The following is a 6,288-nucleotide window of genomic DNA, read 5'->3' as shown; positions in this document are numbered from 1 at the left end:
AAATTACATAATCATAATTAAAAGACAACTGGGAACAATTTAACAAAATGAAAAAAAAAAAACATAGTTGGAGCAGGACTTTAAATACACTGAGGGTAATTAACCGAAATGAAAACAGCTGTAGAAAGTTAACTCAAACGGGACTGAAAACAGGACACGACCAAAACCAAGAAATATCTCTGAAAAAGCAAATTTGTGAGCACAATCCTTGCAAAGACATAAATACATTAGAATATACGAGGAAACTTTAAATTATTTTTATGGTAAAGTAATAAAATAGATTTTTTAATTCAAATTCACTGATTATAATTGCATGACATTATATTTATTCAATCTCCTGTATATTTGCTTTTGCATAATTCATTAAATTTACATCAAGGACTGGATTTGGAAAAGCTTACAGCAATTTTTAAACCCTAGAGCACTATCGCTGGGTGGTTTTCTCCCAAGCAAAAGTATTTAGATGATTTTCAATATTTTGTCATGGGTCTCTGGGTAAAGTCTAGCATGTCCCAGGAATTGGTGAACCAAAGGCAAAGTCTCCAGTATAATTATTTTAGGAATATTTTGCTCTCAAACTCCTAATTTTTCAGTAATTTTTGAGCATGTTTCTTTTTTTGTCTTCCTATGTTTTTGTTTTTCATTTTGTTAAATATATCACAGTTGAAAATAAAAGAAAACGACTCTAATTTATCACATGTTGTCATATTTTTATCTATTTTTTAGGATAAGTACTTTTTATTGGGTGTATTATATTTGGTAAAAATTACCCGGCAAAAGTGATGGTGTAACTTGTTATTGCAAGAATGTTCCAGGGTTAAAGTAATTTGATCGATTTGTTGATTCATTGACTGTATATGAGAACTGGACTGAGTGAGAGTGAAGTCACCCATAGAAAATGGCTTACTTCAGCTCCAGCGTAATGAAATCAATTTAGTCGCCATTTTTTTCGCCATGGTTGAGCCAGATGACGTCAGTAGCGATAAGTCAAGTCAACAAACCAATCAGGAGTGAGCTTGTTGGAAGGCCACACCCCTAACACTTGAAAACTGGCTTGAACCTTCGATGCAACTTTTATAAAGGCATCTGATTGGTCAGTTTAAAAATGAAATAACTTGGGGGTTTTGACTTCTTAGAAATTAGCAAGCACTTCCTGTTTGAAACATGAAAGGGGAGGGGTCACTCTATCCAGTTCTCATTTACAGTCTTGTCAAGAGTTTTGTAATAATAATCCCTCAAAGCCCACAACAGGCCCAAATAATCAGTCTTCCACCTCCGTGCTTGATGACATGCTTCTGCTAAGATACTACATGTGCTTGGCATACGTGGAAATTGATTTATTACTACAGTAATGTCCTTTCTATTGTTTTAAATCATAAAATCAATATTCTGAAGACCTTCAATAACCAGAGGATTTATAATGATTTTTACAGACATTTGTAGGAAAAGACTACCACCTTAAATCAATCTGGGGATTTTTTTTAATTCAGTTTATATAATTTCCTTTGTTTAATTATCTTTTCATATGCGATAATCCCCCAGGGAAACCTGCAGAGAGAACAAGCTGGCAGGACAAAAAATAAATAAAAATGAAGCATCATTTGGATTTATTTGAAGTCTTTGTTGAAGGCAGGTATAGTCTCTGTGCTTTGTTAAATTTTTGTTTGGTAAAAATTGGCTCAGCGTGGGTGCATGCCATGATTTAAAAGGGAAATGGTTACCAGGGGAAACAGGAAAAAGCAGTGACCATTGGGCAACGACAATAGCAGCGTTGAAAGTAACAATAAGAGCTGAGGCGAAGGAAGCTTTTCACACCAAAACGAATGCAAACAAAGGCAATTACCCAGACAGTTCAGAAAGAACCTTTCCTAAACGCAACAAAAGCAGTGATGTTATATTTCAAACTTGTCAAATGAACAATGTGACAAAGCTGGTCCACCAAACTGTGCAGAGCCCTGCAGAGCCTTTTAAAGCCCCCACCTGCTCTGATAGGTTTCTGCAGGAGAGCAGCTTCTCCCTTTAACTGCATGAAAACAAGAAATCCATCAAAATCTGGTATTTTAAATATGTGACAGGCTCCACTGAAACCCACAGGCCTGACTCTGCCGTTCGATCCTCGGGTAAAAGGGAAGATTTTAATGACCTCAGGACAGCATTACATTACACACAAAGAATGTGCTGACGGCAACTTAATATCTTCAAATTTCACAGTCTTTAGGCAACGACTATTAGCTTTAATTAGATTTAAATGAAGTCCCGAACACAGTTATAATCCTGGCAGAGTGGAGATAGCTTTAAACAAGGATTTAGACCGACAGAATATACAGAAAGTTCACAGAAATGCACCGCGCGCTCAAAACTCTGGGCTTAAAATAATAAACTGTCCTCTGAAAAAATACTGTCAGGATGATTAGCTGTCTCCTGTTTTATCATCATTTAGTTACATGGGACATTGATATAAATCACTTCATTTTTAGCCTGGAGAAATCCAGCTTCAATCTGCAGACAGCTCTCCAAATATCAGCCAGAAATAACAACTTTTCCAAAATTTGATTATTTGCGTTTAAAAAAAGTTCACTAAAAAAACAGACTATTTAGAAATAGGTCAAAAATATCGGAAAATTTTAAACCCAAGTAAAAAAAAAATCTGCCAATGGAGAAAGAAAAATGTTTTACCAAGAACATTTATATTATGCAAAGTTAAAAAAAACAAAGAGAAATAAAAAAAACTATGACGAAGTCATCGGGCCACCAAAAAAATAAAATGAATAAAAAACCTAATATGTGATTTTTTTCTCGTAAATTTACAACTTTTAACCTTGTAAATCTACAACTTTAAATATTTGGAATTTACAACTTTTTGCAAATTTATTACTTTTAATCTAGTAAATATACAACATTAAATCTAGTAAATTTACAACTTTTAATATAATACATTTACAAGTTTTTATCATTAATTAACTACTTTAAATCTTGTAAATTTATTATTTTTAATCTAGAAAATTTACACATTTTTTTTCATAAATTTGTGACTTTAAATCTCATAAATTTGTGATAAATTTTTTTCTTGTGAATTTACGAGTTTAAATCTTATAAATTTATGACTTTATGTCGTAAATTAACAACTTTTAAAAACGTAAATTTGCAAGAAAAAAGCCATAAATTTAGCTTATGACTTATAAAGTCATAAATATACAACTTTATTCTCTTAATTCAACAGTGACAACTTTTTTCTGGTAAATTTACAAGATTTAAAGTCATGATTAAAAAAACAATTTACACATCAGTTATTAGTAACCAGAAATGTTTTTACTTAAATTCTTAGGAAAACATTTTTTTATTTTCATTTTTTTTTTAGCTTGAGGGTCTCCGTAATTTTAAATAAAAAAAAATATTATTAAAAAAACTGTTTACTTAACTAAGATTATTTTGCCATTAAAACTAATTTTCTTGATAAGATTTTTTTTATCAACAAATTCCAACCTTTTTAAAAAGGTTTTATTTTGGTTTAAATCAGCATGACAAAAAAAGAAAAAAGAAACCTGTCAAATCAATAGAAATATGTCTCAAAAAATAAGCAGAAACCACGTTTGATTGTACGGTGACCCCACTGCTCTGAGTGCTCCTCAGGGGGGTTTATTCAGCAAAGCAGAGTGACTACATTCACTCCAAAGGAAAGAAAAAACATGTTGGGATTAACTTTCTCCTGGTTGACACCAAATTGGCCATCTGGCTTCCAAAGATCTCACAGTGTGTGGAAGAGCGGACCCTTTGACCCGCCTCATTGTTCATTCTGTGTCCCCGCAGGGCCAAAGATTGTATAAATGTGGGTCAAGGACTGTAGGGATGCAGCAGCGAGTGATAAGTGAACCAAAGGGAAAATAAAATTGGTTTTTGGAACGTCTCACGATGACTTATAAAGATTTTGGTGCAAGACTGGAGTAGCTTTTTTCTGTCAAAAATGCATTTTTTATTTGGCTTTAGATCATTTTCAGCTCCATAGAGCACTGTTAAAACCCCTTGTTATTGGGGGATATACATTATGTCTTAAAAATAATATATCTTATTTGATTACAAAAATAAAATGAATGGCACTATATTAAAAAAAATGTTTTACACCATAAATTTAGGGATTTCTATATAACTTTGTGATTTTAAGTTTAGAATTTGCATAAAAATATATTTAAAAGTAGAATTTTTAATGAAAACGTTATTTGTTTTAATAAATCTATTAATGGTCCACCATCTTGAGGTAAAGAAAATAGTAGGGAATGACAAATTATTGTTGAAATATGATTTTTTTGTTATAATATATTCACATTTAATGCCAAAAATATTTTTTTGACTTTGAAAGTTGGAGGAAATCTCATCAGGAGTAAACACCCCTAAATGTACATTTTGACCTGTAAATACTGCTTTTGACATCTCATATGTCTTGCTAGGAAAGATTGATTATGTCTTTGTTATCTTTTGGCCAAAGACAGTCAGACATTTTCTATTAGCACATCTCACAGCGCTTTATCAGCACTCGCTGTCCTGGTTGTGTCCACAAAAACAGAAATGTTCTTGAGACATCACTGAAGTCTAAGTGGGTAACTCAAAACTTCATGTTTTAATCATATTTTGTTTTTTTTTTTAAGTTAGCATTTTTGTTCTAAGGAAATACCAAAATTTGACCTTTTAACTTTCCTTGAAATGTATTTGAAAATATGAAAAAAACAAATCCTAGTAAAGTTTAGATTAAACCACCTAACTTTTAGCCTTTTTTGGCTGTTTTGAACTTCAACAAGTCATCTGCTCTTTCCTGAAACAGGTTTTCTCCCAGCATTGTCCTGCTGCTGACCCATTTTAACCCATTTTTAGTTCTTAAACAGATGGCCTCTGAAATACTTTAACTCATTGACAGGAAGGTGTGTGCTGCAGAAGAACCTCCAATCATAACTGTAGGTCAGACATGTTCCTCTTTTCCCTCAATTGTTCAGGCAGTCATTTGGCTTTGTGAACCTCTGCTCTGCTTCTATTTTTTGCTTCAAACAGAACCAAGTTTTTCTTTTCAAACAACATACTTGTTTAATCTTGTAATTAATAGACTTTAAGTGCCGACATGTTCTGCAGACTGTTTTTGTTTCTCTCTTGCTGCACGTTCTGACCTTTGGGCAGATGTGCTGAGGCGACCTTTGAAGAAGATTGGTGACCGACTTTAAACTTGTTTATATGAATCACAGTAGAATGATGACACTCAGATGGATTCATGTTTTTTTATTCTTCCCATATGATGTGCAGTAACAAATCTTCTTGCTTAGAAAAAAAAAAAAAGTCTTCACTACTAGAAAATTTGAACATTGTGCCAAATGTTTTCTGCAAGATCCTCTCAGCACTGCGTGACCAGACAGGCTGCAGAAAGAGATAAAAACAGACGGAGTAAAGTTGTGTTCTGTTTATTTGTTACGTTCATGAAGAGTAGCAAATAAACATTAACATATTCAATGCAACATACATCTTCATGACAGGAAAGGAGCTGCAGGAAGAATACTTTTCAAAAAAAATATATCATCCCTATAAAACGTTGAAGGAAAAAAAATAAATAAAAAGAGACAATCCTGGATGACTTTACTGTCTGCCACAAGACAAAACACTAACTACATAACAGCATATTTCTCAAGTTTCTTTCATATCTCCTACCGAGATTTTCATCTTCTGAAGTGAAAACAAATACTTTTGGTGATCTTTTGTAAGTGGAAAAACAAGAAACGTGTTGTAAAGTCTGTGTGTGGCGGTTCCTGTCCTGTCGTTTCACATTGTTGTCATAAAAGTCCTTAGCAACAGTTGCTAGCATTGTTAGCTCCTGTCGTTTCACGGTGTCGCCAAAAAAGTCCTTAGCGACAGTTGCTAGCGTCGTTAGCTCCTGTCGTTTCACATTGTTGTCATAAAAGTCCTTAGCAACAGTTGCTAGCGTCGTTAGCTCCTGTCGTTTCACGGTGTCGCCAAAGAATTCATTAGCAACAGTTGCTAGCGTTGTTAGCCCCTGTCGTTTCACATTGTTGTCATAAAAGTCCTCAGTAACAGTTGCTACCGTCATTAGCTCTTGTCGTTTCAGGTTGTTGTAAAAAAAAAGTCCTTAGCAACAGTTGTTAGCATCGTTAGATCCTGTCGTTTTACGGTGTCTTCATAAAAGTCCTTAGCAACAGTTGCTATTATCGTTAGCTCCTGTGGTTTTACGGTGTCGTCATAAAAGTCCTTAGCAACGGTTTCTAGCGTTGTTAGCTCCTGTTGCTTCACAGTGTCATC

This window comes from Oryzias melastigma, linkage group LG14 (assembly GCF_002922805.2).
Source record: "Oryzias melastigma strain HK-1 linkage group LG14, ASM292280v2, whole genome shotgun sequence".
Taxonomy (NCBI): domain Eukaryota; kingdom Metazoa; phylum Chordata; class Actinopteri; order Beloniformes; family Adrianichthyidae; genus Oryzias; species Oryzias melastigma.
This window is presented reverse-complemented; position numbering follows the sequence as displayed.